Below are 23,882 nucleotides of genomic sequence, written 5' to 3'. Positions count from 1 at the left end.
GAACAGATCCGACAAGCCTTTATCCACTGAGCCATTGGGAGGAGGGTCCGGTGGCCCTACTGGAAAATGCACGTGTGAGGCCTCAGGTGAGAACAGTGGAATAGCCAGTCGACACTCACTGTCGAGGTTCACACATGGAGTTTGGGCACATGGGTCACATATTGGAGAGAAACTGGTGAGTGTAGAACTGAACCCAGCCAGAGTCAGCACCTTCATGGGAGGGGAACCAGTGAGTGTAGAACTGAACCCAGCCAGAGTCAGTACCTTCAGGGGAGGAGAGGGAAGGGAACCAGTGAGTGTAGAACTGAACCCAGCCAGAGTCAGCACCTTCAGGGGAGGAGAAGGAGGGGAACCAGTGAGTGTGGAGCTAAACCCAGCATAGGATATTAAGGGAATCAAGGGATATGGGGATAGTGCTGGAAAGTAGAGTTGTGGTAGAAAATCAGCCGTGATCTTATTGAATGGCGGAGCAGGCTCGAGGGGCCGTATGACCTACTCCTGCTCCTACTTGTTATGTGTGTTCTTGTGTTCATTCACGACTGGATATGGGAGGACTGCAGAGCTTTGATCTGATTCATTGATTGTGGGATTGCTTAGCCCTGTTTATACCATGCTGCTCTCGCTGCTTAGTATACATGTAGTCCTGTGTTGCAGCTTCCCCAGGCTGGCACCTCATTTCTCAGTACGCCTGGTGCTGCTCCTGGCATGCTCTTCTGCACTTCTAATTGAACCAGGCTTGATGGTAATGTTAGAGTGAGGGATATGCCAGACCATGAGGTTACAGATTGTGGTGGAATACAATGCTGCTGCTGCTGATGGCCCACAGTACCCTGAGGATGCCCCGATTTCAGCTGCTAGATCTGTTCTGCATCTATCCCGTTTAGCACGGTGATGGTGCCACACAACACATTTGAGAGTATGTTCGGTGTGACTTTGTCTCCACAATGACTGTGTGCGGTGGTCACTGCTACCAATGCTGTCATAGACAGAGGCAGCTCCATGTGGGACAGGCTGGATGTACCCGATGGTCTTTACCTGTCCGTCATTGTTCGTATCTGTGACAGGTAGATTGGTGAGGATCAGGTCAAGTAGGTTTTTTCCTCGTGTTGGTTCTCTCACCATCTGCTGCAGGCCTAGTCTGGCAGATATGTCCTTCAGGACTCGACCAGCTCAGTCAGTAGTGGTACTACCGAGTCACTCTTGGTGATGGACATTGAAGTTCGCCACCCAGAGTACATTCTGTGCCCTTGCTCCCCTCAGTGCTTCTTCCAAGCTTAAACCAGTGTGAGTAATAGAATAGATTAGATTATAATGTGAGATGTTTACAACTATAATTGTGAAACTATAAGAACTAACAGCAGGCAGGGTAGTTTAGGCATAATGAGAAAATTACTGAAGAAAAGTAAGTGCTGGGAACCAGGGAAAGTGTCCTTGTAAATCACATATTAGAGAAGTTCCAGCTGTCATTTCCTCACTTCCTGACCAAACACAGCAGAGAAGACAAAGAAGAGTCCGGTGCCAGAGGTGGATCAGTGCCGGGTATAAAAGTGAGGGGAGACTGATGTAAGGGGGCAGTGGGGACTGGAGACACCGGAGATCAAGCTCAGGGCACCCGAGGTTCCATCCAGCGGGCTGACCTGGTGTCAGTTACTGTGGACACGCGGGACTTGCATCTTTACTCTGATTGGTGGATCAGTATAAGATACGGTGGATGACGGAGAAACTGCTCATCTTATAGAAACATAGAAAATAGGTGCAGGAGCAGACCATTCAGCCCTTCTAGCCTGCACCGCCATTCAATGAGTTCATGGCTGAACATGAAACTTCAGTACCCTCTTCCTGCTTTCTCGCCATACCCCTTGATCCCCCGAGTAGTAAGGACTTCATCTAACTCCATTTTGAATATATTTAGTGAATTGGCCTCAACTACGTTCTGTGGTAGAGAATTCCAGAGGCTCACCACTCTCGGGGTGAAGAGGTTTCTCCTCATCTCGGTCCGAAATGGCTTACCCCTTTTCCTTAGACTGTGACCCCTGGTTCTGGACTTCCCCAACATTGGGAACATTCTTCCTCCATCTAACCTGTCTAAACCCGTCAGAATGTTGAACGTTTCTATGAGGTACCCTCTCATTCTTCTGAACTCCAGTGAATACGAGCCCAGTTGATCCAGTCTTTCTTGATAGGTCAGTCCCACCATCCCGGGAATCAGTCTGGTGAATCTTCGCTGCACTCCCTCAATAGCAAGAATGTCCTTCCTCAAGTTAGGAGACCAAAACTGTACACAATACTCCAGGTGTGGCGTCACCAAGGCCCTGTACAACTGTAGCAACACGTCCCTGCCCCTGTACTCAAATTCCCTCGCTATGAAGGCCAACATGCCATTGGCTTTCTTAACCGCCTGCTGTACCTGCATGCCAACCTTCAATGACTGATGTACCATGACACCCTGGTCTCGTTGCACCTCCCCTTTTCCTAATCTGTCACCATTCAGATAATAGTCTGTCTCTCTGTTTTTACCACCAAAGTGGATAACCTCACATTTATCCACATTATACTTCATCTGCCATGCATTTGCCCACTCACCTAACCTATCCAAGTCACTCTGCAGCCTCATAACATCCTCCTCGCAGCTCACACTGCCACCTAACTTAGTGTCATCCGCAATTTTGGAGATACTACATTTAATCACCTCGTCTAAATCATTAATGTACAGTGTAAACAGCTGGGGCCCCAGCAGAGAACCTTGCGGTACCCCACTAGTCACTGCCTGCCATTCTGAAAAGCACCCATTTACTGCTACTCTTTGCTTCCTGTCTGACAACCAGTTCTCAATCCACGTCAGCACACTACCCCGAATCCCATGTGCTTTAACTTTGCACATTAATCTCTTGTGTGGGACCTTCTCGAAAGCCTTCTGAAAGTCCAAATATACCACATCAACTGGTTCTCCTTTGTCCACTTTACTGGAAACATCCTCAAAAAATTCCAGAAGATTTGTCAAGCATGATTTCCCTTTCACTAATCCATGCTGACTTGGACCTATCATGTCACCATTTTCCAAATGCGCTACTATGACTTGCTTAATAATTGATTCCATCATTTTACCCACTACTGAGGTCAGGCTGACCGGTCTATAATTCGCTGTTTTCTCTCTCCCTCCTTTTTTAAATATTGGGGTGACAATAGGAACTGATCCAGAGTCAATGGAATGTTGGAAATTGACTGTCAATGCATCCGCTATTAACAAGGCCACCTCCTTAAGTACTCTGGGATGCAGTCCATCAGGCCCTGGGGAATTATCGGCCTTCAATCCCATCAATTTCCCCAACACAATTTCCCGACTAATAAAGATTTCCCTCAATTCCTCCTGCTTACTGGACCCTCTGACCCCTTTTATATCCGGAAGGTTGTTTGTGTCCTCCTTAGTGAATACCGAACCAAAGTACTTGTTCAATTGGTCTGCCATTTCTTTGTTCCCCGTTATGACTTCCCCTGATTCTGACTGCAGGAAACCTACGTTTGTCTTTACTAACCTTTTTCTCTTTACATACCTATAGAAATTTTGCAATCCGCCTTAATGTTCCTTGCAAGCTTCTTCTCCCACTCTATTTTCCCTTCCCTATTCAAACCCTTTGTTCTCCTCTGCTGCGTTCTAAATATCTCCCAGTCCCCGGGTTCGCTGCTATTTCTGGCCAATTTGTATGCCACTTCCTTGGCTTTAATACTATCCCTGATTTCCCTAGATAGCCACGGTTGAGCCACCTTCCCTTTTTTTATTTTTACGCCAGACAGGAATGTTCATCCATGCGGTCTCTAAATGTGTGCCATTGCCCATCCACAGTCAACCCCTTAAGTATCATTCGCCAATCTATCCTAGCCAATTCACGCCTCATACCTTCAAAGTTACCCTTCTTTAGGTTCTGGACCTTGGTCTCTGAATTAACTGTTTCATTCTCCATCCTAATGCAGAAATCCACCATATTATGTTCACTCTTTCCCAAGGGGCCTCGCACAACGAGATTGCTAATTAATCCTCTCTCATTACACAACACCCAGTCTAAGCGGGCCTCCCTCCTAGTTGGTTCCTCGACATATTGGTCTAGAAAACCATCCCTTATGCACTCCAGGAAATCCTCGTCCACCGTATTGCTTCCCGTTTGGCAAGCCCAATCTATGTGCATATTAAAGTCACCCCTTATAACTGCTGCACCTTTATTGCATACACGCCTAATTTCCTGTTTGATGCCCTCCCCAACATCACTACTACTGTTTGGAGGTCTGTACACAACTCCCACTAACGTTTTTTGCCCTTTGGTGTTCTGCAGCTCTACCCATATAGATTCCACATCATCCAAGCTAATGTCTTTCCTAACTATTGCATTAATCTCCTCTTTAACCAGCAATGCTACCCCACCTCCTTTTCCTTTTATTCTATCCTTCCTTGTTTCTTATTAAGGTATTAAAGTTGCTGACACTGGACTCTGGAACTTGCTAATTAATAAGGAAAGGGACTTTTACATCCCCAAATCTCTCTACCCCTCCACTCCTTTTAAAATGTTACCATTTAATGTACATTTCCTCCATTTTTCTTCCAAAATGTTTTGCATCAGATTTCTCTGCACTAAATTTCATCTGCCATTCATCCAGCCCATTTACAAACCTGTGCATTCAGACTGAGCTCACTTACAGTCCTCTTCACAGAGCCCCACGCTCCCCAATTTTGGCGTCAGCTGGAGATTTTGATCATACTGCAGGTCTGATCACCGATTTTTAAAATAATGTATTTATTATTATTTATTGTCCCTCTGGCCCCAATCTCGATAGCATGACAAAATAAGATTCAGTTACCCCAGTTTGGACTTTCAATTATTGGAAAAAATTCTGAGGGACAGGATAAATCTTCATTCAGGAAGACCGGGATTAATCAGGGACATTCAGTACGGATTTGTTGATGGAAGGTCGTGTCTGACTAACCTGATTGCATTTTTTGAGGAGGTCACACGGAGGGTCGATGACGGTGTTGTGTTTGACGTTATGTATATGGATTTTAACAAGGCTTTTGATAAGATCCCACATGGCAGACTGGTCATGAAAGTAATAGCCCATGTGATACAAGGCAAAGTGGCAACTTGGATCCAAAATTGGCTGAGGTCGGAAGCAAAGGTTAATGGTCAATGCGTGTTTTTGTGACTGGAAGGATGTTTCTGGTATACATCAATGATTTAGACTTGAATGTCAGGGTTATGACTACGAAGTTTGCAGAGGAGACGAAAATTGTCCGTGTGGTTGATAATGAAGAAGAAAGCTGTAGACTGCAGGAAGGTATTAATGGACCTGTCAGGTGGGCAGAGCAGGGGCAAATGGAATTCAATCTGCAGAAGTGTGAGGTAATGCATTTGGTGAGGGCGAACAAGGAAAATGAATACACAATAAATAGTCGGACACTGAGAAGTGTAGAGGAACAGGGGGACCTTGGAGTGTTTGTCCACTGATCCCTGAAGGTAGCAGAACAGGTCGATAAGGTGGTTAAGAAGGCGTACGGGGTACTAGACTTTATTAGCCGAGGCATAGAATACAAGAGCTTGAACTGTATAAAACACTAGTTAGGCTACAGCTAGAATACTGCGTGCAATTCTGGTCATCACATTACAGAAAAGAGAAGGTATAGAAGAGTTTACCAGGGTGATGCCGGGACTGGAGAATTTTAGGTATGAGGAAAGATTGGATCGGCTGGGGTTATTTTCTTTGGAACAGAGGAGGCTGAGGGGAGAACTTATTGAGGTTTCTAAAATTATGAGGGGCCGAGATGGAGTCGTTAGGAGGGACCTATTCCTCTTAGCAGATGGGTCATTAACTAGGGGAATAGATTTAAAGTAATTGGTAGAAACTTAGAAATTTACAGCGCAGGAGGCCATTTCGGCCCATCGTGTCCACGGCGACCGATAAAGAGCCGCACGGTCCTCGGTCAGCAGCCCTGAAGGTTACATATAAACCTGCGAGCAATGAGCAATGGTTGAAAGGTAAAGAGCACCGAGCCAACCAGTCCGCCTCACACAACTGCGACACCCCTTACACTGAAACATTCTACGTTCCACCCCAACCGGAGCCATGTGATCTCCTGGGAGACGCAAAAACCAGATAAAAATCCAGGCCAATTGGGGGAAAAAATCTGTGAAAATTCCTCTCTGACCCATCCAGGCGATCGAAACGAGCCCAGGAGATCACTCTGGCCATATTCGATTTGCTGCAGTACTTACCATCGTATCTGCGCCAGCCAACAGGAGGTTATCCAGTCTAATCCTAATTACCAGCTCTAGGTCCGTAATTACGGCACTTCAAGTGCCCATCCAAGCACCTTTTAAATGTGGTGAGCGCTTCTGCATCCACCATCCTTCCAGGCAGTGAGTTCCAGATCCCCACAACCCTCTGCGTGTAGAAGCCTCCCCTCAAATCCCCTCTGAGCCTTCCACCAACCACCTTAAAACCATGCCCCCTCGTAATTGACCCTTCCACCAAGGGAAATAGACCCTTGCTATCCACTATATCCATGCCTCTCAAAATGTTGTCACCTCAATGAGGTCTCATCTCAGCCTCCACTGTTCCAATGAGAGCAAACCCAGCCTATCCAATCTGCCCTCACAGCTAAGATGCTGCATTCCAGCCAGCATCCAAGTAAATCTCTGTACCCTCTCTCGTGCAATCACATCCTTCCTATAATACTTCAACCAGAACTCCAGCTGTGGCCTAACCAGAGTGTTATACAATTGAAGCATAACCTGTGTGCTCTTGTATTCTATGCTTCGGCCAGTAAAGGCAAGCATTCTGTATGCCTTCTTAACCACCTGATCCACCTGACCTGCTACCTTCAGGGATCTGTGGACCAATGGTGGAGCTTTGGAGGCGTGGCCTATTCAGTTGGAGCTGTGCTGCTGAGAGAGAAGGAACTCCCTGCTGAAGCTCCTGTCTGGAAGGCCGAGAGTGAGCCCTGAGACCAGCCCAGGAGTAGGAGCAAAGGGCTGGCTTGCTACAATACAACGTCCGGAGGGAGAGGAGGAGAGCTGAAAATTTCAACAACTTTATTTACTTCTACAGAGAGTTGTAGAGAGTGGGAAAAGAGCAACAACCTGTGTGGAAGGAGGGAGATTCTACAACATTCTACAGGTGGGTGTTGGTGCATTCCCCGAAATACATTGTTTTATTGGTGGGGGGAGAAAAGAAGATTTTCTTCGAGGCCCGGAACATCGCGGGGGCTGTGTGTGTGGAAGTGTGTGGGGGTCTTGCTCACAGCTAGGCCCCACACACCACTGAAGCACCCCTCCCCCATTGCCTAGCCTGGGATAGCTGGAGCAACCTTGCTGAAGATTTACTAATCACCCTATTAAAATCGTTGGGCGTGTGTGCCTGGGTGGCTCCAGCTGTCCTAGATGAAGACATCTTCTCCTCCCACCCGAAGACCATCCCATAAGACTGTGCCTTGCTTTGTTTTCCATCATCTAGAAAGTGCGCCCCAGAAAAACACCCACCAATCACTGTGAGGGGAGACCTGCCCTCACAGCTTCCCTCTTTCCCACCCCCCACTCTCTCTCTGTCTCTCCCGTCTCTCTCTGAGAGCTCCTTTCCTCCTTAATTGGAAAAACAATTAAGACAACTGAGCAGAGGGAGCAAGGCCCCTCCCCAATTGTCAACTAGGGGAGAGGTGCACCTCATTGAGAGCTCCTCTGCTCATAAATTCAAACGAGGCCAATTTAAGACCATTAAGGCCTGTGACTCTGGGGTGGGTGTTGCCATTAAAGGGACCCCGTGATGGCGACTCCATCCACGCCGGTGGCAGGGCCAGCTAAGACTTATGCGCAGGTGGCGTCCACATCCACGGCGCCTCCTGCGCCACCTGCTGCCCTGCCACCATTCAGACTAATTTCTAAGAAAAACGGGGTCAAGAGCTACACCCACCCCACAATGAGCATTGAGGAGTGCGTGCGTGTGATGGCTGGGGTAGTCGGCCCCTCGGCCATTGTCGCAGCCTCCAAGATGACTGGGAAGGCCGTATTCTTCCTGGGGTCGGAGTGGGCGGTGTCCCTGGCCCATGAAAACGGGCTCACTATGGGCGGGACATTCCTGCCGGTGGACCCTCTCGAGGCCACCGCGCACAGGGTCATCATTTCAAACGTCCCGCCCTTTGTTCCCGCTGAGCTCCTCCTCCCTCACCTGCACCAACTGGGGGAGGAAAGGTCAGGGCTCAACCCCATACCGCTCGGCCTCAGGGAGAACAGTCTGCGCCATGTGTTCTCCTTCCGCCATCAGCTCTTTGTCCGGCTGGCGCGGGAGGATACAACAGAGGGCAATTTTAATGTGGTGCACGAGGGGACTGCCTACCGCGTCTTCTGGACGTCGGATGGCGTGCGGTGCCATGCCTGTAGGGAGATGGGGCACGTTCGCAAGAACTGCCCCGCCTCCAAGACAACCAAACGACCGAAGGCAGCCAAGGCTGGCGCCGCCGCCACCCCTCCCCCTAGTAGCGTCCGCGTGCCGGGAGCCATAGGTGCGCGGGCATCGTCGGAGGCCTTTGTTTTCACGGCCTCTGGCGGGGGGGAGGGAGAGCGTTCGACCGGAAAGAAGGCGCGGAGGAAGGCGAAGCATCTCGAGGCGGGTCCCCTCGGTGCGCCAGAAAGTTTGACCACGGCGCTCAGCCCAACCCCGTCACCGGCGAGCGCGGGGTACCCTGAGCCCTTGCATGAGCCCTTGACCAATACCGCAGAGGGGCTCGGGCGCGGGCAAGATAAGAAAAAGGGGGGGGCGGAGCGGGAGGCCTCGGCAGACACGGAGGTCTCCCTGCCTCCGCGCACCCCCAGGAACAAAAGGAGGCGCCGCTCCAATGAGGCGGAGGGGGAACAACATCCCTCCGCGGAGGAGTCGGTGCCCGCCGCCTGTCCCGCGTCCCCCACCAGCGCCCCCAAACTGCGCCGTAGACGGGAGGAATCTGTCCCCGGGAAGGGAGTGGCAATCGAGGCTGCCCAGCCTCTGCCTCCCGTGGATGGCGTGGAAGATCTGCCTGTCGTGGGGGGCGTGGGGCCAGCGGAGGAATACGATGCCGCCGGGTCGAGCGTCCCGGGGACTGAGGCGGGTGGGGCCGAAATGGCCGAACCTGAGCCCGCCCAGCTATTAACCAACTTCCCCGGGATTTTCTCGACTCAGCAGAAATACACAGTATTAACAATTTTAATCAATCTGTAGACGCTGACCGGAGGGTGGCGTCGGGGAGGGGGAAGAACAACAATCCTCGCCCCCTACTTTGGAGCTGGGGTACTTGGAGGACCTGGAACATTTCTTTGACCAGGTCTCTCCGTGTTGCCCGGTTCCTGGGGCGGAGGAGGAACCCCTTCTGCTGTCGCTTCCTGACCCAGCACCACTTTTAAAAGAGCCCAGTGCGGACTGCTCGGCCGACGATCCTGGGGGTGGGGTCGGGGCAGAGCCAGGGTCGGATGGAGCGGCCGGGCCGTTTGCTGTACCTCGTGCGGTCGACGGGTCGGCTGCTGGCAGCGACCTCCGGAGGGGGACGGGGACTCGATGGGGGACTCGGGAGAAGATCTAGAGTCCATCGCCAGTGAGGCGGTGGATCTCCTCGTGCCCGCCGCTGAGACCCTCCTCATTCCTGCAAAGGAACTCCGGGACTTTTTGGTCGAGAGCCATGGTCGCCGCAACCGAACCCATCTGTCCCGGGAAAGATGATCCGAGCCGGGGCTGCTCGTCGCGTCCATCCGCGCCGCCACTAAAACCATGGCCGCAGGCGGGCCCTTATCAAAAGCGCAAGGCCTTGAGCTGCGCCGGCTCAAAGGGTTCCTCGCTGGGCTGCTGAAGGAGTGGAGGTCAACAAAAGACTCCACTCCCCCCCCAAAAATAGGTTAGGTAGAGGTTGCACTATGCTTTTGTCATGAAGATAACAATAGCCAGCCTCAACATCAACGGCGGCAGAGAGGCACACCGTAGATTTAACAATTTTTCGCTCCTGCGGGAGGGGAAATATGCGGTGTGCTTCCTGCAAGAAACCCACACCGTTCCGGGAGACGAAGCCACGTGTCTCCTGGAATGGCAAGAAGAGGTCCGCATGAGCCACCTCACCACCACTTCTAGTGGGGTGGCCATCTTGTTGGCCCCGCATTTTCAGCCGGAGATCTTGGGGGTCGAGGAGCCCGTGCCAGCCGCTTGCTGCACGTCACGGTTTGCCTGGGGGACGTGCAGCTCCATCTCGTGAACGTGTACGCCCCTTAGCCCGGCCTGCAGCAAATGCGCTTCTTTGAAGAGGTGTCCGCTCTTCTTGGCTCCGTCGACGTCGGCGACTGCATTGTCCTCGGGGGAGATTTTAACTGCACCCTCGAGGCGAGGGACCGCTCCGGTGCCCCGCAGAGCATGACGGCGATGGAGAAGTTGAGGGACTTCTTGAGGCTATGGTGGGACGTGGGCAAGGCTCACTTCCACGTCTTCTTGTGCTGAAGTATTGCTTCCTCTGACTTGGATATGGCGTTATATTAGAGTCTCATTCAGCGCTTTACCCACCCGGCAAAAGTCCAATCCATTAAATATTTCGGTCATGACCCAGCACCCTCACATAAGATCCACCGCTTCACTCACTCCCTGTCACAACACCCAAACATCCCTTCCACTGGTACATTCAGTTCCTGTCCCACCATCCACACGTCCCATACATTGGTTCTTTCTGTACCTGTGCCAAACAGCACACGTCCCATCCGATGATTTCATCAGTCCTGACCCACACACCACAAGTCCCATTGGCTAGTTCATTTCATCCTGACACATTTCACACGTAATTGTTTGAGACAGCTGTTATTGCTCTCAATCTGAAATATAAATTCCCTGTTTTTCTCTTCCCTGCAGTGAACTTAGTGACAATAATGATCCTGTCTCGACGAAGGTGCGGTCTCTCCAAGTGTGTCAGCCGTTACCTGGTGGCAATGGCAGCGGTGGATCTACTGGTCGTTATCCTCGACCTGATATCCAGGCAGATTCCTATTGGTTATTCAACCGCTTTTGAGTTCATGTGGGTCATTAAAGTGTGTAATATCCATGCCATCCTGCTTTACGCAGTCACAGACTGTTCCGTCTGGTTCACAGTTGATTTTACCTTTGATCGATGTATAGCCATTTGTTGTCAGAAGCTCAAACCCAAATATTGCACCGAGAAAACGGTGACTGGGGTTGTGGGAACAGTGAGTGCGCTGTTCTGTGCACAGAACACTTTCTGGTAGTTTATGTTTGGAGGTATGTATCAGATTTCCAATAATCCCTGGTTTTGTTTTGTTATATGGGATGTCTATGCGTCACTAGCATGGGCAGTAATTGAATTCCTTCATTATATTATTACACCGTTTTTCCATTTGTTCTGATTCTTCTGCTCAATGCTTTAGCTGTCAAACACTTTTAGTATCGAGCAGAGCTCGTAGGCGACTCCGGGCCCACATTAGTGGGGAGGGTCCCAGTGACCCAGAGATGGAGATGCGAAGGAAATCCATCATTTTACTCTTTGTTATATCCGGCAATTTTATCCTCTTGTGGGCAGTGTTTCTGTGCTCTTCTGTGGTTAATCGATTGTATTCGTTAAAATTTCTTTCTGCATATCTACCTGATTATATACAGGAATTGGGATTTATGCTTCAGCTCCTGAGTTGATGCATCAACACATGTATTTATGCTGTGAAATTCAGAGAGGAGTTGAAGAATGTGGTGAAATATCCCTTTACTGTAATTTTTAAATGAATTAAATAATAAGAATCACACAATGTGTTGGGCGGGTGTTCTGCTCAATCCGCTCATCTCTGTGATACACACACAGTGAGGCCTGTTTTCATCTTTCACCGCCCGGATTCAGCGACTAACAGAAATGATAGAGGTGGGGAAGTCCACGGGGATCAGTACAGCTGGGCCCCTGCAGGTTTTAACGCCGCTATGACCTCTGGTGCGGCCTGGGACAGGTTTATAAAGCTCCCAACCGCCAGGCTCGGGTCTGATGTGGTTACCCAAAGGCGTGGGGAATGTGTCTCTGTTACTGTACCGTTCACGGGCGGAAGGGCCGCTCAGTCCCAGCACTCCCAGGGAAACCACGGTGGAAATGGCCTGGGACCAAACAACAGCCAGGGAGGGAGGCTTTCAAAGGCTCAAAGCTCAGTGCTTTCAGCCTTTTACAGGCTCCTTATGTTTTTCTCCCAGTGGGGTTTAACCTGAGCAGCCCCAGCGCCTGCTGATAGCGACGAATCCTTCTTTCAGATAATCTACCTTTGGGATTAAAGGGTCTCCTGCAGACGGAGTATGTCCCAGTGACATTCACCACTGTAACGTTCCTTTGTAAATCTGCCTGAACAATGCAGTGATCTGCAGGATGAAGTGATGCCCGCAAATTGAACTCAGCTCCTCCTCACTCTCTGTAAATTCTCCTTGCTAAACATAGCCCATAATATACAGTGTTCAAAGAGGGTGGAAACGAGTTTGTTGCTAGGTATTGCTGTACCTGTGAAGTAATACAGCGGTGAAACCCCCATGACACTGTGCCTGAGCATTGTGACATCACAGACCTGCCATTCGGACCAAGCCCTGGTCTGTTGTTGACCCACAATCGGATTTCAGACATCCCTTCTCCTTCACCCATCACCTTACATAGAGTTACATAACGTCTGCAACATAGAAAGAGGTCATTTGGTGGCCACCGCTGCACGTTGGTCTGAGCCTGTTTCTTGTGGTTTCCCTGGGGGCTCGTGGAGTCAGCAGCCCGACTGCCTGTAGACTGCAAATTTACAGAGCGACCTTCCCCACCCCGTCCCCTTTCGGCCCAGCACACCATGCCAGAGTTTACTGTATCACCATATCCTGATCTTAAACGGAGGGCACAAAGAGAGTGTTAAACTTGGGAATGGGGAGAGAGTGGGATTCAATGGTAAGTCGTGGGTGAGTCTGGCTGAGTATTAGCTGTAAGAAGGGAAATTTAGTTTAAGGTTTTGAATTGAACTTTGAACTTTAACAAATGTAGTTAGCAGAAACTGCCTGTTCGTGGTAGTTAAATATCAGTCAGCTGTAAGTGTTAGTCCTCAATATGTGCTAATTCCTGCGAGCAATGGGCATGGAGCTGAGACAACTTGTGTGTGGCTCCAAAGGTAAGAATAAACACCAACTGCTGATGCACAATGTGTTCAGCACAGTGATATTAAACGGAATTTGGAGAGAATTGGGATGGGAACAGTGGTGGAAGGAGGTGCTGCTTTGGTCTCCAAAATACAGCAGGTAGATGAATGTTTGGTGAGTATTGCCTTTTTCTCGAAGCTTGGTCTAAACTAAGACCTGGGAGCAATAACAACACTTAATTAAAATAATAATTTAACTATATAACCTAATTAATTAATAGAATTATAAATAACCGTTTGAATAAAAACTAACTATTTAAATTAATTCAGTGTGTAAATAAGCAAATACATTTTAAACAAATAACTAAAGATGGCAGGGTAGGCAATGAGTCAAGACTGCAGTGTGTGAGAGTTTTTGGACAGCAAATCTGTCCCGCATTTCCACATCTGCAGGAAATGTCTCTGCTTTATTCTCTCTGGCTCAGGGTAATTTGGCTGGAGTGCGAGTTCGACACATTCTGAAACACACAGGAGAAGTGATTTCTGGATAGTTTAATCCAGAAAACATTCACACCCCACAGAAAAGCGCAGGTTCAGGAAAGTCCGTGGCTGGATGGGTGCCATGTAGCGAGAACTGAGGAGAGGCTGAGAATGAGACACTGCTCCTGTCCAACAGGTAAGATATACTCGTTACCTTTAACGAGAAGGATACAGATTGAGGGAAGGACAGCCACAATACATACCAAGGTACGTGGCTCAGAAGGTTGTCCACAGGCAGAGATAGTTAGAAATATTAAACAATTACTTTGCATCAGTATTTATCGGGGAGACAAAAAGGTGGACATGACATCGGATGATATTAGAAATGAAATAACTGCATTTAATAAGAACAAAAGGAAAATATTATTTAAACTAATCAAACCGAAAAAGGATAAAATGCTTGCTTCGGACGAATTACATCTTGGGAAGAGATAGCAGAGGCATTAATAAACATATTTAATATTTCGTTAGAATAAGGTGCAGTGCCGGAGGATTGGCAGATACCTAATGTAATATCTATTTTTAAGAAGGGAGATGGAACGTGTCTGAGGAACTATAGCCTAGTCAACTTAACATCCTTGGTAGGAAAAATAATGGAATCCCTACTAAAGGAGAAAGTGGAAGAACAACTAGAAACCAAAAATGAATAGTCAGCATGGATTATAAAAGGGAAAGTCTTGAATTGATAAATTCTTTGAATTTTTCGAAGAAGTAACAGATAGCGTAAACTAACGTAATGTAGTAGATGTAATTTATCTAGATTTTCCAAAGGCCTTCGATAGGATACCCCATAATCGACTGAAAGGGCAGATCACAAATCGTAATTACAATTAATAATAATAATTGGGATGTTTTGAAATGGAGTTAACAGATTTTTAAATGGATTCCACAGCCTGATTATCAGACTGTGAAAAGCATGTGTGGGAAGCCTTCCGCACAGGGTCAGATGTTCCAATTCATAGACCAAAGGCCTTGGGAGCTGGGCACAGACACAGATAACATAGGATTTGAATTCTATAACAAAATACAAGTTAAATAAAAAGAATCATAACAACATGTATCCTGAATTACCAATTAAACATATAGAGGCCAGATTGGAGGAAGCAACCTACCAGATAATCATGTATTAATTAATCAGCACGTATTAATTGTAACTTGCATAATTATGCAATGCTATAATCTGAAACTCTATAAAATAAGATGTCTCTGGCAGTTTCTCTGAGCATTCCTTCAAGGATAGCTCCCCTGTTGGCTTGTACCTTTTATTAATAAAAATTGCATTTACTTTAAGGCTAACGGACTCCGAGTGGTGATTTGAAGTTAACCCTAACAACTTGACGCAGTCAGCATGATCTACTGGACGGGCAGATTAGACTCAAAAAGCCCACCAACCTAACAACGAATGAGTAGAGAATTACCTTGAGGAATTCTCCTCGCAAAGTAACCAGATCCAACGAATCTGAAGCAGAGTCTGTGCAGCCAGTAAATCCAGTTGAGGGGTGCGTCAGGACAAAATAAGTAAATACATGTGTCGGGAGAATAAGTACGTATACGGGATATCGGGGTAAAAGCCTCGGTGTAAATGGTTCCGCTTAAGTAAAGATGTTAAAACAGGAACTGGGGAAAAAGCCCCTGTGTAAGAAATGGCAAAGGAATCTGCTAAGGCATTTGGAGGGGTGATGTATAAACCAACAGAAGAGTTTCTGAGAGATAAATCTGAAACGCTTAAGAAGATGGTTAAGGCAGGATATGATGAAGCGAAAAAGAGCAGTTTAACAGCCGGAAAGATGAATAGAAAGATACCCGAAGGTGAGATGGACAGAAAAAGTGACAAAAGACAAGAGGATGTAAGTATAAAAATAGATATAGATGACAGAAGGGAATGGACAGAGGAATTTGCCCCAAATTTGTATCCCCACACTAACAGGGTTATGATTAGGAGCAGAGGAAAATAAAGGATTCATTGGGGCCAGAAGACTAGCTTAGTAGATATTTTTCCGAAGACCATAATAAAAACTGTTACTGACTACCTTAAGTGAAGTATTGATCCGAAATTAGAGCCGGCCAAACAATAAGCTTTGTTGAATGAAGAGAGAACTTTGTGAATGTCTGTCTTTGAATGAAAGTGATTGAGTGATTTTTGACTGCGGAATATTTGAGGTGGGAATTAATGAATTTTTCATGTGTCTGAAAGCCTGCTTCAGAAAGTGGTGGAGCTGTCTGTTGTTTTGGCTCCACCCACTTTTTCAGACAGAGTGAAAGTTTTTTTTAAACCTGTGCAGTGTTATCCTGTATGAGGGAAGTTTTAAGAAAGTATGAACTTAGAATTGAATTACATTTTAATTTAGAAACCCACTTGTGTATTTATTCGGAAGATATGTTCTGGAGCTCGGAAATGCACAAAGGACAGATTTGTCAAGCAAAAGATAAAAAATGCATGTTGGTTTAAAAAAAAATTACTGGGGAAGTACGCCCCATATTCCTTTGTGTAAACACTTGATGAAAAAGCTTCTAGCTCAGTAAAAATATTTTTAAATAAATTGTGTAAAAAATGTTACCTGAATATTGTAAACCAGGGGAATAAACCTTGGGAAATTGCGTGGTAGTTAAACCAGGAACAGAAGTAATGTTGTTATTTGACAATGTCCAGCATGAAATGTGACCTGTGAGCATAAATTGAACAGCCAGAAAAAATTAGCCACAAGACGAAAGCATTGTAAACATGATTGCTAGACACAATCCTGAGAATAGCTAGTGACACATCAGGAGCAAGGGAGTAACACAAGCAGCTGAGACACAAAGAAGGAAGAAAGAGGAGATCTATAGCAAATGACGTATTAACTGTACAGGGACATCTCGAGTAGGTGCACCAGATATACAGGTGATCCAGGCAAGTGTAGATAGTTTGAGGGGAACAACGGATTTACTAATCAGGAAACAGACCAGGATTGGGATAGAATCTTCACAGTTAGGATCCAAAACATCCAAAAAAATGCTGCAGGGTGTATCCGTATTGGAAGGCCATGCACGAACAATTAACGAGCTAAATAAGCAGGAATTGAGAGGACGATGCCGAGGACAGGAAAAGCGACACATGTCATGCCTATGGGAGGTGGATGATTGGTCAGGTGAGACACAATGTGGATCAGATACAAACCGGGCAAGTTACAGATTCAATAAATAGCACCCAGTTAAAAGAAATGGCACAGCACACTGGGCCATTAGATGCATGCACCCTGAAACATAGAAACATAGAAACATCGAAAAAGTTTGCAAGAATAGACCATTCGCCCCTTCAAGCCTGAACCAACATTCAATAAGATCATGGCTGATCATTCACCTCAGTACCCATTGACAGCTTTCGCACCACACCCCTTGATCCCATTAACTTAACGGCCATATCCAACTCCCTCTTGAATATATCTGATGAACTGGCATCAACAACGTTCTATGGAAGAGAATTCCACATGTTAACAACTCTCTGAGTGAAGAAGTTTCTCCTCATCTCGGTCCTAAATGGCTTATCCCTTGTCCTCAGACTATGACCACTGGTTCTGGACTTCCCCAACATCGGGAACATTCTTCGTGCATCTAACCTGCCCAGTCCCGTCAGAATGTTTCTGAGGTCCCCTCTCATTCTTCTAAACACCAGTGAATACAGACCCAGTCGATCCTATCTCTCCTCATATGTCAGTCCTCCCATCCCGGAAATCAGTCTGGTGAACCTTTGCTGCACTCCCTCAATAGCATGAACGTCCTTCCTCAGATTAGAACAAAACTGAACACAGTATTCCAGGTGAGGTTTCACCAAGGCCCAGTACAGCTGCTCTATTAAAATCCCCAAGATATGGGGCCAACATGCTATTTGCCTTCTTTCTGTCTCCTGCACCTGCATGACAACCTTCAATGACTGATGTACCATGACACCCGGATCTCGTTGCACTTCCCCTTTTCCTCTTCTGCCGCCATTCAAATAATATTCTGCCTTCGTGTTTCTGCCACCAAAGTGCATAACCTCACATCTATCCACATTACACTACATCTGCCATGCAATTGCCCACTCACCTAACCTGTCCAAATCACCCTGCAGCCTCTTAGCATCCTCCTCACATTTCACACCGCCATCCAGCATATTGTCATCTGCAAACTTGGAGATATTATTCAAAATTCCTTCATCTAAATCATTGATGTATATTGTAAATTGCTGGCGTCCCAGCACTGAGCCCTGCGGCACCCAACTAGTCACTGCCTGCCATTATGAAAATAACCCGTTTATCCCGACTCTCTGCTTCCTGTCTGCCAATGAGTTCTCTATCCACGTCAATACATTACCCCCAATACCATGTGCTTTAATTTTGCACACCAACCTCTTGTGTGGGACCTTGTCAAAAGTATTTTGCAAGTCCCACTACACCATATCCACTGGTTCTCGTTTGTCGACTCTACTAGTTACATCCTCACACAATTCTAGAAGATTTGTCAAGCTTGATTTTCCATTCATAAATCCATGCTGACTTGGACCAATCCTGTCACTGCTTTCCAAATGGGCTGCTATTTCATCTTTAAAAATTAATTACGACATTTTCCCCACCACTGATGTCAGGCTAACTGGTCTATAATTACCCGTTTTCTCTCTCCCTCCTTTTTCAAAATGTGCTGTTAGATTAGCTACCCTCCAGTCCATACAAACTGATCGAGAATCGATGGACTGTTGGAAAATAATCACCAATGCATCCACTATTTCTAGGGCCACTTCCTTAAGTACTCTGGGATGCAGACCATCAGGCCCCGGGGATTTATTGGCCTTTAGTCCCATCAATTTCCCTAACACAATATCGCACAAATAAGGATTTTCTTCAGTTCCTCCTTCTCACTAGCCCCTCGGTCACGTACCATTTCCAAAAGATTATGCGCGTCTTCCTTCGTGAAGGCAGAACCAAAGTATTTGTTCAACTGGTCTACCATTTCTTTGTTCCCTATTATAAATTCACCTGAATCTGACTGCAAGGGACCTACGTTTGCCTTCACTACTCTTTTTCTCTTCAAATATTTATAGAAGTGTTTATGTTCCCAGCAAGCTTCCTCTCATACTCTATTTTCCCCCTCCTAATTAAACCCTTTGTCCTCCTCTGCTGAATTCTAAATTTCTCCCCGTCCTCGGGTTGATGCTTTTTCTGACCAATTTATATGCCTCTTCCTTGGATTTAACGCTATCCTTAATTTACCTTGTTAGCCACGGTTGAGCCACGGTTGAGCCCATTTTATTTTTACTCCAGACAGGGATGTCCAATTGTTGAAGTTCATCCATGTGATCTTTATATGTTTTCCATTGCCTATCTGCCGTCAACCCTTTATGTATCATTTCCCAGTCTATGCTAACCAATTCATGTCTCATACCATCGAAGTTACCTTTGCTTAAGTTCACGACCCCAGTCTCAGAATTAATTGTTTCACTCTCCACCTTAACAAAGAATTCTACCTTATTGTGGTTACTCTTCCCCAAGGGGCCTCACACAACAAGATTGCTAATTAGTCCTTTCTCATTACACATCAAGCAGTCGAGGATGGCCAGCCCTCTAGATGGTCCCTCGACATATTGGTCGAGAAAACCATCCCTAATACACTCCAGAAAATCCTTCTCCACCGTATTACTACCAGTTTGGTTAGCCCAATCTATGTGTAGATTAAAGTCGCCCATGATAACTGATGTACCTTTATTGCACACATCCCTACTTTCTTGTTGGATGCTGTCAGCAAACTCACTACGATTGTTTGGTGGTACACAACGCCCACTAGCGTTTTTTTCCCTTTGATATTCCACAGATCCACCCACGTGGAATCCACACGAATGTCCTTCCTGACTATTGCATTAATTTCCTCTTCAACCAGCAATGCCACCCACCTCCTTTTCCTTTGTGTCTATCCTTCCTGACTGGTGAATACCCCTGGATGTTGCGTTCCCGGCCTTCGTCAACCTGGAGCCATTTCTCCATGATGCCAATTGCATCATATTCATTAATTGCTGCCTGTGCAGTTAATTTGTCCACCTTATTCCGAATACTCCTCGCATTGAGGCACAGTGCCTTCAGGCTTGTTATCTTAACACACCTTGTCCCTTAGAAGTTTGCTGCAATATGGCCCTTTTTGATTTTTTCCTTTGGGTTTATCTGCCCTCCACCCTTACTTTTCTGCCCCCAAAGGTTCCCATCCCGCTGCCATATCAGTATAACCCCTCCCCAACAACATGAGCAAACTCTCCCTCGTGGACATTGGTTCTGCTGAGGTGCAGACCGTCCGGTTTGCACAGGTCCCAGCTCCCACAGAACGGTTCCAATGTCCCAAGAAATTGAATCCCTCCCTTCTGCAAAACACAGTCATCTGAACTATCCTGCGATTCCTACTCTGAAAAGTGGCAGCTCTCCCTGAGATTGCTACCTTTGAGGTCCGATTTTTTAATTTAGCTCCCAGCTCCCTAAATTCAGCTTCTAAATCCTCAGACACAGAGAGTCAGACTCAAACACATAAAGAGCACTCTAAAGACAGAGAGTGAGAGGCACAGATACATTGCACAATTCCATTTGTTTGAATGTTACAAAGTTAACGACAAATGCAGATTCAACAGAATAGATTTTGGTATAACTGAGCAGGATGGCAGGAAATCGGTTTGAATTTAAAGATTTACCAGGAGTGGGGTTCGAACCCATGCAGGTATAAACCCTTTGGATTTTCCGTCCAACGCCTTAACAACTCGGCCATCCTGGTTTTGTCAGTATTTGGATTTTGTCTTTGTGAGAATCTGGGCTGCAGCTCCACTCTCACAGACACAGGTTTTCAATCAGCATTTTCGAATATTTATAGTAATATTGACACAGGGGCAACTCTCCTGTTCTTTTTCGAGTAATGCTCTGGGAACTTTCACATCCACCCGAGGGTGCAGACAGAGCTTCAATTTAACATTTTATCCGAAAGTCAACAGCTTCAACAATGCAAAATCCCCCAAGTACTGCATTTGAATGTCAGCCAAGATTATATGTTCAAGTCTCAGGAGTGGGACTTACACACACAACCTCCATATTCAGTCGAGAATGCTGCCACTGAACCAAAGCCGATACCAAAGTTCACATCCGTATTATTTTCCCCAAGTCTTTTTATAAAGTTTCAGGACATACAGAAGTAATATTCAACATTTTAAAAAAGCTTCATACTGGTCGGGGAATTGAACGCCTACCTCGCGCGTGAAAGAGAGGGATATTAACTAAGACACGAATGAGGAGCTGACGGGTGTGGATTCTGTCAGTGCAGGAATCGAGCTGAGAACAGAAATGGACACCATGAGAAGTAGACAGACACATTGAGAGACAGAGACAAACCGACAAACAGGGAGAGACAGACAGCGAGATAGAGACAACGTGAGACAGAAAGTGTGAGACTGAGAAGGAGAGGCAGACTGAGTGAGAAAAAGACACAAACACACACACATACAGATATAAAGAGAGAGAGGGAAACAGTGAGAGAATGACAGTGATAAAGACAGTAACAAGGAGAGAGACAGATGAAGAGTGAGCGACAGATAAAGAGATATAGAGAGATATAAACAGAAAATGATGGAAATACTCAGCAGGTTAGAGACAGGAACTAACAGAGACAGGCAAATAGAGACAGACAGGTCGAGACATAGACAGACAGAGATGCTGGGAATGAGAGAGACAGTCAGACAGAGAGACTGAGAGAATCCCACTGGAACAGAACTGGACATCGTGAGAAAGAGACAGACACGTTGAGAGACAGACAAAGAGGGAAACAGGGAGAGACAGACAGCGAGATAGAGGCAAAGAGAGACAGAATGTTTGAGATTGAGAGGGAGGGTCAGTCTGAATGAGAAAACGACTCAAACACATACATACACAGAGATGTGTTTGTGTGCTCCATAAAGAGAAGGAGGCAAATATGATGCAATGACAGAGACAAAGCCAGGGACAATGAAAGAGACAAAGAGGGAGACAGATAGAGAGAAAGACAGATAGAGACAATAATTCGGTTCTGTCTTTACAAAGGAAGATACAAAAAACCTTCCGAATGTACGAGGGGACTGTGCATCTCGTGAGAATGAGGAACTGAAAGATATCCTTATTGGCGGGAAATTGTGTTGGAGAAATTGTTGGGATTAAAAGCCGATAAATCCCCGGCTCCTGATAGTCTGCATCCCAGAGAACTTAAGGAAGTGGCCCTAGAAATAGTGGATGCATTGTTGATCATTTTCCAACAATCTATCGACTCTGGATCAGTTCCTATGGACTGGAGGGTAGCTAAGGTGATGGCACTTTTTAAAAAAGGAGGGAGAGAGAAAGCAGCTAATTATAGACCAGTTAGCCTGGCATCAGTCGTGGGGAAAATATTGGAATCAATCATTAAGGATGAAATACAACCCATTTGGAAAGCAGTGACAGGATCGGACCGAGTCAGCATGGATTTATGAAAGTGAAATCACGCTTGACGAATCTTCTGGAATTTTTTGAGGATGTAATGAGTAGAGTGGACAAGGGAGAACCAGTGGATGTGGTGTATTTGGACTTTCAATAGGCTTTTGACAAGGTCCCGCACTAGAGATTGGTGCACAAAATCATAGCGCATGGTATTGGGATTAATGTACTGACATGGATAAAGAACTGGTTGGCAGACAGGATGCAGAGAATCGGGATAAACGGGTCCTTTTCAAACTGGCAGGAAGTGACTAGTGGGGTGCCGCAGGGCTCAGTGCTGGGACTCCAGCTCTTTACAATATACATGAACGATTTGGTTGAAGGAATAGAGTGTAATATCTCCAAGTTTGCGGATGACACTAAACTGGGTGGCGGTCCGAGCTGTGAAGAGGATGCTAAGAGGCTGCAGGGTGAATTGGACAGATTAGGTGAGTGGGCAAATACATGGCAGATGCTGTATAATGTGGATAAATGTGAGGTTATCCATTTTGGGGGCAACAACACGAAGGCAGAATATTATCTGAATGGCGGAAAACTAGAAAAAGGGGAGGTGCAGTGAGACCTTGGTGTTATGGTTCATCAGTCACTGAAAGTGGGCATGCAGGTACAGCAGGCGGAAAAGAAGGCTAATGGTATGTTGGCCTTCGTAGCTAGAGGATTTGAATATAGGAGCCAGGAGATCTTACTGCAGTTGTACAAGGCCTTAGTGAGGACACACCTGGAATATTGTGTTCAGTTTTGGTCTCCTAGTCTGAGGAAGGACGTTCCTGCTGTTGAGGGAGTGCAGCGAAGGTTCACCAGACTGATTCCAGGGATGGCAGGACTGTCATATGAGGAGAGATTGGATCAACTAGGCCTTTAATCACTGGCGTTTAGAATGATGAGAGGGGATCTCATAGAATCATATAAGATTCTGACGGGAATGCACAGGTTAGATTCGGGAAGAATGTTCTCGATGTTGGGGAAGCCAGAACCAGGGGACATAGTCTTAGGATAAGATGTAGGCCATTTAGCAGTGAGATGAGTAGAAACTTCTTCACTCAGAGAGTTGTTGACCGGTGGAATTCCCTGCCACAGAGAGTTGTTGAAGCCAGTTCATTGGATATATTCAAGAGAGAGTTAGATATGGTCCTTACGGTTTAGTGGATGAAGTGGGATGGAGAGGAAAACAGGAAAGGGTAACTGAAAGAATGATCAGCCATGATAATATTGAATGGCGGTGCAGGCTCGAAGGGCCTAATGGCCTACTCCTGCAGCTTTTTTCTTTGTTTCTATGTTTCAAAAACAGAAAATGATGGAAATGTTCATCAGATTAGAGAAAGGGACAAAATGAGACAGGCAAAGACACGGACAGGGAGTGCTGCACTTGAGTGTTTGCCAAGATGATAATGCTCAAGTCTCCGAAGTGCGACTTGAACACACAAACTCCCGATTCAGTCGAGAATGCTGCCACTGAAACAAAGCCAATACAAAAGTTCACAACCTTATTATTTCCCCCAAGTCTGTTTTATAAGTTCCAGGACTTACCAAATTCATGGTGATGATTTCCACAGACAGTTGCACATACACAGAGACATAAAAAGAGATAGACAGACACAGAGACACACACACATAACCAAAAATTTGCACGCACCAACGGGCATGCACAGATGCCTTCGTCATCTCGAGGGATAGACAGGCTGAATCACTCGCAACTTTGACTGATGCTTGCGATTTTTGAAACGGATCTATCGTGAAT

At 46.5% G+C, this 23,882-nt stretch overlaps 1 non-coding gene across 1 annotated transcript; it reads right to left on the bottom strand.

Annotated features, from left to right (window-relative positions):
• Positions 1-20,343: 20,343 nt before the first annotated feature.
• On the bottom strand, positions 20,344-20,426 carry trnaf-gaa (transfer RNA phenylalanine (anticodon GAA)). Its single transcript has one exon. It is a non-coding gene; the product is annotated as a tRNA-Phe (tRNA).
• Between the last annotated feature and the right edge of the window lie 3,456 nt (positions 20,427-23,882).

The sequence above is a fragment of the Pristiophorus japonicus genome, chromosome 23 (assembly GCF_044704955.1).
Source record: "Pristiophorus japonicus isolate sPriJap1 chromosome 23, sPriJap1.hap1, whole genome shotgun sequence".
In the NCBI taxonomy this organism is placed as follows: Eukaryota; Metazoa; Chordata; class Chondrichthyes; family Pristiophoridae; genus Pristiophorus; species Pristiophorus japonicus.
This window is presented reverse-complemented; position numbering and strand designations above follow the sequence as displayed.